Source organism: Polistes fuscatus, unplaced genomic scaffold (assembly GCF_010416935.1).
Source record: "Polistes fuscatus isolate 324 unplaced genomic scaffold, CU_Pfus_HIC Scaffold2, whole genome shotgun sequence".
In the NCBI taxonomy this organism is placed as follows: domain Eukaryota; kingdom Metazoa; phylum Arthropoda; class Insecta; order Hymenoptera; family Vespidae; genus Polistes; species Polistes fuscatus.
Genome location: NW_025113096.1, coordinates 15,858,493 through 15,870,752, shown reverse-complemented (window position 1 = coordinate 15,870,752; position 12,260 = coordinate 15,858,493). Strand labels below are relative to the sequence as shown.

The 12,260-nt window shown below is 32.4% G+C and overlaps 1 protein-coding gene across 8 annotated transcripts in view; it reads left to right on the top strand.

The window, feature by feature from the left end:
• The window catches only part of LOC122516327 (zinc finger homeobox protein 3), a 394,212-nt gene that overhangs the window by 184,271 nt on the left and 197,681 nt on the right, over positions 1–12,260 (top strand). For 3 of the 8 annotated variants that reach the window (XM_043634047.1, XM_043634050.1, XM_043634055.1), the window contains one exon: positions 4,663–4,869. The exons of the other annotated variants lie outside the window; for them this stretch is intronic. The gene's annotated coding sequence lies outside the window, so the exon portion shown is untranslated. The remainder of the gene's footprint in view (positions 1–4,662; positions 4,870–12,260) is intronic. 8 annotated transcript variants of the gene reach the window in all.

The following is a 12,260-nucleotide window of genomic DNA, read 5'->3' as shown; positions in this document are numbered from 1 at the left end:
GAGAGAGAGAGAGGAATATTTGAGTCCTATACGCGTGCTTCGCGCGTGGAATGATTTATCCCTAAGACCTACGACTACAGTCGTATAAGCTCCTAATACAATTTGATTTCAAGTTCTTTGACTTTTCTTTAACCTTGGGAGAACGTTAAATAAAAACATAAAATTAAAGATATCAAATAACTTGATTAAAAAAAAGAAAACATAGAAGAAATCAAAGATAATTGTTTTCGGATTTTTTTGTTTGTTTGTTTGTTTCTATGCAATATCCGTTCGTAAATTTTATTGTTTTGTTTGTTTTATAAATGTTGTTTATAAAAGTTCATTAAATTTTTACTCTATTCGCATTATGATTCCAAAGAGAAGATCGATCGCACGTCGATCACGATCGTATTCTTCTTCCTTCCTCCTCCTCCCAGTCCCTCCCCCACCTGTCTAAGTCTTTCTCTTTCACACATACACACACATACATATTAACTTTCTCTCTTTTACGATAAATCGTCGGAAAAGATCAAACATTTCTTTGCCATTTTCCCGATTTCTTTCACGAGTATTGACGAAATAACCGTCATGCATACCGATTTTTTCCTATTAAAAATCCTTCAAATGGTGAAGTCGAAAGTATTAGAAAAGAAAAAAAAGAAGAAGAAAGTGCGTATTAGATATGCACACGCATAGAATAACTCTCTGTTGAATTGTATTTGTAAAGAAAAAAGGAACGGGAATGAGAAGGGGTTTTCTTTTCCGCAATAGATATCATCCCTTTAACCTACTAGTGTAAGGTACACACGATCCTTATGTTAATTTTTTGTTCTCCCGGTATCCCGTGATACAGCACGCGACCAAGCGCGCGATTCGAATTCAAATTCAAATTTCCCGCTGTGCTGCGAGAACTCGCGGTTCAAATAAACCAACGAAATATTCTTTAGTACTCCCTACTTGTCCCTATTACGATAGGGGATGATATACGTGTACCTTAGGTAACCTTAATTTCAATGTTACTACCTCAAACCTTTTTACACTTGTTACCTACCAATCAACCCCCTCCCCCTTATATTCTCATTTTATTTTCTAGGGTTACTAGTTTCATATCCTTTTTCTCGATATATATGATACATTATGAAAAATGTTAGATCGAAACGATCATAGTCGCGAACAGATAATAATAATAATAAAATAAGGGCTAGGGATTTGAATAGAAAATAAAGAATCATCCGAGTAAAAAGAAAAAAAAGAAAAAAAAAGAAATCAATCGAGTTCGATCTTTTATTTCTTTCCTTTCCGCTACTAAACTATTGGTGCACAACGAACGCGTCTTTCATGAATCTACCTGAACGGTAAATCTATCGCGAAAATCAGACCGGTAGGCTTCTCTTCCATGAGAAGAGAATGGAAAGAAAATAAACAAGAGAGAGGGAAAGAGAAAGAGAGAGAAAGAGAGGAAAAGAAAGAGAGAGAGAGAGAGAAAATGAAAGAGATGAGAAATGCTTTGGAAAATTGGTCCGTTGCAAAGACTGTTATGCGATCGATTTTCAAATAGGAGACCCATGGGAAAAAAGTTGCACCTTCCAATAGGGAGGGAAGGGGGGAACCATAGACAGTTTGCACCCTCCCCCACGATACAATTTCGAAATCCTCCCCTTCTTTGACTGAAATATACTTTGAGTGTATTAGTATGCATACCTGAGAAACTCTAAGAATTCCTGTATGTTTCATCTCACATTCCCACACCTTGATCTGCCCTTAATTCTATTCATTGTCCTTCATTGTGTGCCATATGATCAGACAGATATATATATATATGTAGGAATATGTATAAGAGAAAGAGAAAGAATGGTAGTTGACACTTTGAACCCTCGGAGATGTAGAGAAAATAGGAGGGCTAAGGGATGAATATGAAGATCGATTCCTATCCTCGATAGTTTCTTCTCTCTCTCTCTCTCTCTCTCTCTCTCTCTCTCTCTTTATTTATTTCTTCTATCTTTGAATGCACCAAGCCAGCCACTAGGGTTCTCGTATTGAAAAAGAGCAAAAAGAAAAATGAAAGAGATGGAGATAGATAATAATAATAGAAACAGTACTAGCACCTTTGCCATCGCGAACCAAATACTTTTTTTTTTTTCAAAATACGTGATACATGCACGAACCCCTTTCTCTTTTTTTCCTTATCCCACCTCCTTCGACTCGTCCTTCTCTCGGATACAATTAAACGTACGTTGTGCGGTCTTTTCGAGGGGGTCGATTTATGGGTGGAGAATAGGAGAAAAGGCAAGGGGGAGGGAGGAGGGTTCTTGCGATCTGGATACCATCGAGAAAGCTGCAACCTAAATCCTACCTGTTCTTTCTCTCTCTCTCTCTCTCTCTCTCTCTTTCTTTCTATCTTCTTTAAATATAAATTTACCCTTACCCATCTTTCTTTCTATCTGTTCTTTATTTTTCAATCGATAGGTTCATCGTGTACTTCTGTCTCACATTTTTTTCACTCAATCCGATTATTTTACATTCATGTGTGCGTATGTGTTTGTGTGTGTGTGTGCGTGCGTGAGTAAGCCTTTTTTCATCGTTCACTAGAAATACGTGCTTCGATTAAAAGGAATAGTCGTTATTGTTAGTTGCAGGGAGTAGTCATTTTTGATTGTACTTAAAAAACAACATCCGTTCTCTATATCGGCAAAGTTTAATTTAAATTATCGGGAAATATCGTTTAATTATACTTCGTCATGATTTTCCCTCGCAGTTTCATTCGATTTTTGTTCTTTTTTTTGTTTTATTATTTCCAACAGGATCCATTCCTCGTAGCTCTTTTCGTCGGAAATTTCAATTATTACGCTCAGCCAAAATCGTATAACTTTTTAAACGTGATTCCAAACACGACATTGGAGCTCGTTTATTTGTTAGATCTTTTCGTTTTTAGCTTAACGAACTTCTTCCGAATATTAATTTCAATTGAATTCGAAAATACGCGAGAATTAGATAGAATCTCTTATTGGCAGTATTCGTTTCGCTTTTGAATGTTCGTTTCGTATTATTCCAATATTTCGAGTTATAAACAAATGTGCTTTTGATCGAAATAGATTTATTAAATCGCGTAATGTGAACTTCTCGAACGAGTAGAACACGAATATCACAGGACGTGATACATTTTTGAATAACGTACGGTTTATTTAATTATCGATCATTCTCATTAATATACTTAATTAGTATTAATTAATTATTTATTTAATTTCTTTCTTTTCTTTTTTTTTTTTTGAAGAGAGAGAAAAAATGCAAAAGATCACATTAGCAACGAACCTTTTTATTGTCTAAAATTATTTTTAACATCATTTCATTTTGCGAAATGATGTAATAATAAACGTAATTTTATCTAAATTCCTTTCGATATAATATTATTTTAAGATAAATCTAACAAAGAACATTCATCGGATTCGTTTCATAGGTTTCGTCCTGTATGGAAGTTGAATAAATAAACGTGATAGGTTGGCTGACCGAGAGAAGAATAGGAAAAAGGATGCACCAACCGAAGAAAAATAAAAAGGATAAATTATGTAGGAATGCGGCAACAAATATTCAACGTTCTTTGATTTCCTTAAACATTTTCTCACGCAAAAGTATTTTCAAATAATTCGTCATCTTAACGAATTGTGAATTTAGAAACAAAGTATCTATGATTCATGGTATTCATTATCATTATCATTATTATTATTATTATTTTTCTTTTATAATAACACGTTTGCCGTAAAACCGGAAGAATGAACGAATGTTTTTCTAAGACGGTGGTGTAATCAAGGACTTAATTAGTACTACTCGATTACGATTTCGTTATAATTGTCTGTATTTTTCTTCTTGAGATAAATCAATCGAATATGTTTCTATATATACATTTATACACATATACGTATACGTGTATACATCTACTTATTTACAACATAATACGACGAATCGATTAATTATTTCGATAATCGTCAGATAAGATCGAAGCTTGGAAAACAGGTTTCGCGTGTTTCTTTTCTTCGATCGAAGAGGAGACTTCCTTTAAAATTATATGCATAATAAACAACTATCCTTTCTCGTCCTGTCTCGTCTCAATGATATTTAAAGTACTCGAGGAAAAAGGACATTTCCAAGAATATTGTTGTCGAGCTAATGCGGTATATTAAAAAAAAAGAAAAAAGAAAAAGAAAAAATAGATATATGAGTCATTCATTTGAAAAATCGATTAATTCCACGAGACAAAAAAGTCAAGAAAATTGATAAAGCCGTGTAAAAAACTTCGTATAATTTAACATTTAATGTTCATCGTAATTTTGGTCGTATTAATAATATTATTAAGCTCAATTAAAATATAGGAATATATTTAAATACATAAAAATTAAATTAATTCCATCAATAATTAAAAATTTGTATTGTAAAAATACCGAACTAAGTGGCATTTCAATTTAATTTATGTTAAAACTTTTTTACAGAATATATTTCTAATTTATATATTTTAATTTAGAGACAATAAATATACGTTTATCATTTAACACTCTCGAACCTGATTCCTAAAAGAATGTATAATTAATTAATAAAAGTAAATATAATCCTATATATTATATATTGATTATTTTTAAGTATGAAAAATGAAATGGTGTAAAAATTATATTGATCTTTTTTTTTTCTTTTAAGGGTAAAGTTTTCTCATGGAACTGCGTGTGATCAAATTCGACTGCAAAATATTTTCTATTGGTCGATTAGAATAAACGAAATACGAGAAAGAGAAAGAGAGAAAGAGAGAGAGAGACAGAGAGATCGATGGCCGGTTACGCACCAATGTTTTTTTCCCATCGGAACGTCGGTTCGAGCAGCGGAATCGTCAATTCAAATTTCAAAAAGGTATAGTAATGGGTAGGAAAGGAATAGCAGTATGACGATAGACGGTTGCTGCATTCGTTGTGATCCGTAACGCTTGGTAAAGATCGATCGACGACGAATGGGTTCCTCCTCTCTTCTTCTTCTTCTTCTTCTTCGACTTCTTCGTAGCTGCGAGCTTGGAGATTCTTTGAAATTAATGGACCGCGAGATTCGAGGCTATTTACGAAAGAAAGATAAAGAAGGAACGAGAGAGGGAGAGTGAGAGAGAGAATGAAAGAAAGAAAGGAAGGAACAAGGAAGAAGAAAAAAAAAATTTTTCCTCGCGGTATGCTCGCTCGTGCAGGTAATAATAATTATTTATAAAGGCACGTTTTCTGCTTCGGGTGATCGTAAAAATCGTAAAATCGCTCTTCTTCCTACTATTTTAGATCTCGTTTATGAGAAGGTTAGCTATATACCTTTTACCAGATACCCATACGTGTACTATCCAAGATCAAATTTCATCTTAATAGAATGCTTGTCCTTCATATCTACACCACTGACGTAGATAACATTTATAATATACATTACATTAATATTTAAAACAAAATTATTTTTTTTTTTTAAATTCAAGAAACTTTAATCGATCGAGAAACGAGCGAACGTTGCATTAAAGATATGCATAATTAATTGCATGATTAAACAAAATCGTCCTACCTATTTCGAAATCAAACATAACATCTAAGCACGAAACAAACGTTTTATTCGTTATTTTACAAAAAATATTTAAAAATGTACTATAATTGTACCAGAACCTTGATTAATCAACATAAATCAGGGAAAGATAAACGAGACAAATAAATCGAATATTTTAATGGATAATTAAGATTAAAATCGAATTGTTTCAAACATATTTCTTGTATGTTAGACAAGATTTTTTTCTGTAATTATTTTTTGAAATAACATAAATATATACGCACTTAAGCATATATTGTTAATAACCAAAATATCGGTTAATCGTTGTCCTACTTGAATTTAAACATTTATATACAAATATATATTCATAATGTTTGCATTAATTATACGTAACTAAAATTTAATTGAAATTTTACAGGACCAATGATCGACTATTAGACAAAAAAGGGATGAAATTAGTTAATTAGTTAATCAATGAAATAAAGAAAGAAGCTAGACTAACTAAGGCAGGATTCTTTCGAATTACATCAGCTAACGCAATTATTTATCGTCAGTGAAACGCATGTGCGCGAGCGTGGTAGATCGGTATCGTTTAAACGATCGTAGGATGTAGGTTTCTCTAGAGTACACGTACATTTATCCAATATACACATAGACACAATTGAAACATATATACATATATATATGTATATATACATGTACAGTATATATACATATATCAGTATTAACGTATGTCAGTACTTACATACATACATACATACATATATAGAATATAGAAACATATGATACACAGTAAGCTGACGTGGTTGTTCGTGAAACGATTTTTCTAGGTGTAGCTTCCTGGCTGACGTCACAATTAGTCTGATTATAATTACGACGGAGAAAGATAGAGATGGACGATGAGGAATGTCGGAGGAACGGCATGGCAGGTCGCGTTGGAGGGATGAGCTGAGGGATAGGAGGGCTGAGAAGGGAATAGACATTAACGGTGTGGCGAACAACTACGACGACTACGACAACGCACACGAACAGGCCTGACAAGCGAGATAATTAGACGGGACGAGACAGGACGTGCGCATTAATTAATTAGCCCAATCTAAGTCCACTTCGTTCATTGTACACGCTCGTTTCACGGAACGCTATTCGTCCCGTAAGATTTCGAAAGCTTCCATGGCAGGACTACCCTCGTACGCTTTAATTATTATCTTTACGTTCTCATCGAACGATATATTATAATATTTCCATCCACGTCTCTTAGTTTTCTATTTTTAATTATATTTTTATTTAACTTATGTTCCCCTTTGTTTAATGGTAATTGTAATTAAAATTTTACCTCGTCGTGTTTGATTTTAGGGTGGCATATCGGATGCAAGATTCCTTGCTACTATTTTATTTCAATTACTAATCGAATAGCAACAACTATTTTTGTTCATTTATTTATTTATTTTTATAATTAAATCGTAATTGTATTTTGTGATAACGTACGTTTAATGAATTTTTATTACAAATATCAAACGCTTATTATTACATATAATAATTTGTTTATTTACTGTTTCTTTTTTTTTCATACTACAATTATTATTATTATTATTATTATTATTATTATTATTATTATTATTATTATTATTATTATTATATTTGAAGTGAGAAAAGAATAGAGAAATAAATAAAAAAAAGAATAAAGAAAATGTATAAAATATATCGATTTCTTTAGTAAAGCGAGGGGTTGGTTTAGTCGTCGTCGTCGTCGTCGTCGTTGTGGTCGCGGGAACGAGCGTTCCCCGTGAAAAATAATTAATTTATGCTAACGAATGAAAAGCGTAACGGCTGGCGCTCTTAAATTCGCGCCATTGAGCGACCAAGTGTCCGTAAGTCCCTCCCTATAAGCTTGTTCCTCTCTCTTTACTCCTCTTCCCTTTTTTTCCCTCTCGCTTGACTGGTTTCCGTCGAACTGTTCGAAACTGGTTGCAGCCCGAGGGACTCTCTTACTATTTCTCTTTCTCTCTCTCTTTCACACACACACACACTCTTATTTCAATCTTAAAAAGAGAGAGAGAGAGAGAAAAATAAGAATTAAAAAAAAAATCAGGAATCCAGAAGGTTAGTCGAGTCCTGCAGGATTCAAGTGGTATCTTCGTAATTAATTTCATGAAAAAAACAAAAAAAAATTATAAACCATCAAATTTAATTGCTGTTTTTTTTTTGTTAATTCGATTAAAGTTCACATTGATAACTATGATAATAACGATACTATTATATTATTCGCATAATACGAACATAACGAGCTTTCCTGTAAGAAATCGAGTGAAACACTTTGCATATTATAATAATAATAATAATAATAATAATAATAATAATAATAATGATAACGTATTCATTAGCACAATAATTCTAACTTTAACGCATTCGAAGCTTTTACGACTTTTACGGGTATTTCACGTTTAGAATCATCCTAACAAGATTTGAAACGCCAACGGCGTTTATTTATTACCGTCTCGTAGCTTTCCACGAAATTTAAGTTAACTAGACTTACGTTAAAACTCGGCTTATATTTAATACCAAAAGTACCGAGCTTCGTGTATAATTATTTTTACTACACAACGAATCAAATTAACCATCTTCAACAAATGCCATATTATTTTACGATATGTGTATAGTAAAAAAATATATCATTTATGCAATAAGAATTTTTGACTCACTAAATAGCGCAATAATTTATAAGAAATCCTGCCAAAAAAGATTGAAAATCGGTCATGATATATATTTAACGTTAAACAATAACGCTTTATTATTACATTGAATATTTTTTTTTGTTATTTTTATAATTTATTTGAATTAATATAAAACGTCGCGATATTATTTATGAGTGAAAATAAAAATTTAGGGGAGAAGAAAAAAAGAGAGGAATTCGATGTAAATGCAATAAAATTTGCTTCTAGTGTTATATGCTGGTGCCGCTTATGACAAGAATATCGAATATTTTCGGAGATTTTCAGAGACCGTTTAATACCTGGCCCTTAGGTGTGTTCTAGGCGTTCCCCTTAATCTTTTTTTTCTCAGGAAAATTAAACCGAATTCAAACGCAGCCTTTCGTATATAACTCACTAACAATGCACGCGGAGAGAGAAAAGAAAAAAGAAGAGAATGCATACAGGGGTGCACATCTTCCTCCGTTGAAAAAAAAGAAAGCACTCCCACTCTCCACGCTGGTCTTCTTTTTTTTAAAAAGAGAAATTCCCACAAACTTAGCATTCGTCTTACTTACAGCATTTATTTTTCGATTTTTATATTCTCGAAATATTTTTGTTCCTCCTCCTCCTTCTCCTCCTTTCTTCGTTTTTCTCATTTATTACTTTTTTTTATTTTCTTCTAAAAAATCGTCACACGAATACTTACCCGTATATCGATAATTAAAATATCCTCTCGAATAACACGAAGGAGAAACCTTATCTAAAAATAGAATCCAATTAAAACGGTCCACACAAACACACACACACATATATATATATATATATGTGTGTGTGTTTGTGTGCTTGTAACACTCGCCTTGTAAAATATTTTAATTAGCCGCGTTTAAAGCATTAAAATCCGTAGAATCCTAATCGTAAATCCTAGGACGAGCTTTCAATACGATGACATTCATTGGTCAAGTAAGAAGAAGAAGATATGTCTAACGGAAGAATTTAGTTCGATTTATCAAAGTTACGACGGGATATGTTAGTTGAGTTTCAAATAAACATTGACCGACCAACGGACCAACCAAACCAACAGAAAAACCTTTGTTATTAGCATCGGATAGTTTAGGAATTCTTTTTAATACGATCACTGTGTACATAAAAATGAAGGAAGAAAGAGATCTTAAGAAAAATAAAAATGAACCAAAACAGATAAAATATTAAAATAGAGGGGAGAGGGAGAAAAGAAAATAAAAATAAAAAAAATAAAATAAAAAGGAAAAACAAGATGCTAGAATTTTGAAGAGAAACGAAGGAAAAAGAACGTCGAATCAGTCGTGAGGAAGGGGTGGGAGGGGATCGAGACGGAGGAGGGATTAAAAAAAAAAAAAGAAAAGAAAAGAAAAGAAAACGGGGTGGATTCGTTGGAAATTTTATAACGTATAAAAATTTAAGCGCCTTATAAAACCCAGCAAGTGTGCAGTAGCACTTCGTAATATGGTCTGTATATCCGTTACCAGAGCTTCCCAATCGTGTACATAAAATCTCACCCTTCTATCTTCCTTTCTACTTTTCTTTTTTTTTCCTCCTCCTCCTTACATGTACGTATATTCCTCTCCTTTCAATCAACCCTTTCGAATTCCCTTTTCCTTACTATCCGGTTATACAATACACGAACAGTAGGTTGGTATTTCTAACTTGTTAGGTGTGATATATTTATGACATTTTTAAATTACTTTATTTTGTTCTTAGGTTCGTAATAATCTCGTTAATCTATTACATACTTTCCATTGATTTTTTGTTCTTTTAATTCTTTTTATTTTTCCCTCTCACACATTACGGTGCATTATTTACGATCGATCGATCGATAAGTCAATAATTCGGTTGGAAATAAAAATGTCATGTATTTTTCATATGTAACTTTATTAATCTTATATTTTCATTATTATTATTATTATTAATATTAATATTATTATTATTATTATTATTATTATTATTAGATGTTATTGCTATTGGTATATTACTACCAACTTTATGTTTCCTTTCTTTTTTCCCGCCCCACCCCCCTCCTTCCCTATAAGATTTCTCTCTTTTGCTCTTTTGCTTTTTCTTATTTTATCTTTATTGTACAAAGTATGTGGTAATGGCAAAACATTGTTCTAACAGGCTCATTAGGTATTTATAGCGAACGTTACACTCCATGGGACACGCGGTGCGTGGATCTCTCATGCTCGTAACGTGCTATAAATAATCGCTTAGTTTGCATACCGAATCATTTGATTTCAGATTGCAGTATGCGTTGAAAGGTATTGTGGTGGGGGTAACGAAATATTCTTACTACTCCCTCTCCTATTTCTCTATTAAGCTACTTTGCTTACGCAAGTTACGTATTTCGATACAGTTCTGCTTATTAAAATAATAATACCAGGATATTAGATAATCCAAAGTAACGTAGTATGTAGATCGATAATGCATGGAATGTGTATTACGATCGATACATAATATGAATGATCTGATACGAGACGAAGGTTTTGTATAAGATGATAAATCGTTCGTAGATCATTAACGTTTTATTCTTGTCAACGTGTGACGCGAATAGAAGAAAAACAAAAAATCAACAACTATATTAATTCATTTAGAAGTAATAATTTATCGTTCCACGAACTGTACGTGTTTCTAACATTTATTTGTTGTTGTTGTTGTTGTTATAACAATAATAATAAATAAAATATAACCTGATAAACCGAGTCACAAAAAAAGAAATAATAATAATAGTAACGATAATAATAATGACGATGATTAAATTAATCTATACTTGGAAATATAATCTCTCTCTCTAAAATAACTACAATTAGAGAGGATGAAATTTCTGTAAGAGATTAAGATCTCTAGTTATCTTTTTGAAAAAAAATTCCAGAAAAATTTGAAAAAGAAACGGATGTTTGGTTTGTATATCGTTCCTAAGCAAATAATACAAGTTATTCTTATTTAATTATGATACTACGCCATGATTTTCGTTTAACGAAGGACAAATATCGGAGGAGATAAATAGAAAAAAAAGAAAGAAGAAGAAAAAAAAGAAAAAAAGAACTAAAGAGAAATATCGCGAAGAACAAAATGAATAAATATGTTACGTTAGATGACATTGAGAGCTAATAATTGAAATTTAATTACACTCGGAGATTATATTTTCCTCTTAGGATTTTATTCTTTATTGAGTAATCAATACTCGGTGTTTATCAATCATGTGTCCGTCAGTCCGTGCGTGCGTGCGTGCATGCGTGTATGTGTGTGTGTCTGTGTGTGGGTAAGCGCATATAAGCGCGTGCAAAGAATCGAGGAGAGTGAATTGAAAAAAAAAGAACAAAAGAAAAAAAAAGAAAAAAGAAAAAGAAGAACAAAAAAAATAATAAGATAAAAAAAATGATCGTCTCAGTCGATCTTCGTTCGATCCTCCGTCATTCGTCGCCAGATCGATCTCTCTTCTTTCTTATCTCGAATTAAGATCGACGAGTTCCACTCCGAGAACCGATATAATTAATTACCCAAAAAGATGAGGAGCGAAGGTGTACCCCCTGCCGAAAGGAGTCAGCATATTCTCGACATAGTTCCACGAATGAAACTCCACCGTTACGAACCCCTCCCCACTCATTCCCACCCCATCTCTTCGTTCGTTCGTTCGTTCGTTCTTTCATCTATCTCTCTCTTTCTTTCTTACATTAGTTCGAGCGTGAGTATTAATTTTCGTCCCTTGTCATTCGTTGTCGCGTCGTTAAGCTTATCTTGTATGGATTATACATAATATGTATATATATATATATATATATATATATTTTCTTTATTGATTATACATACAATGTATATATTCTATACATTTTTCAAATGTATTTCGATACCTTTCATTCCTGTCAATGTGTGTGTATGTATGTATGTATGTGTGTGTGTGTGTGTAATCTAAATGAAATATCATTTATTTCATTACAATTTTATCTATCTTTTTATTTTGAATTTTTCTTTTTCTTCTTTGTAGAGAGAAATTGCATGGGACACTAAACTTTTTAA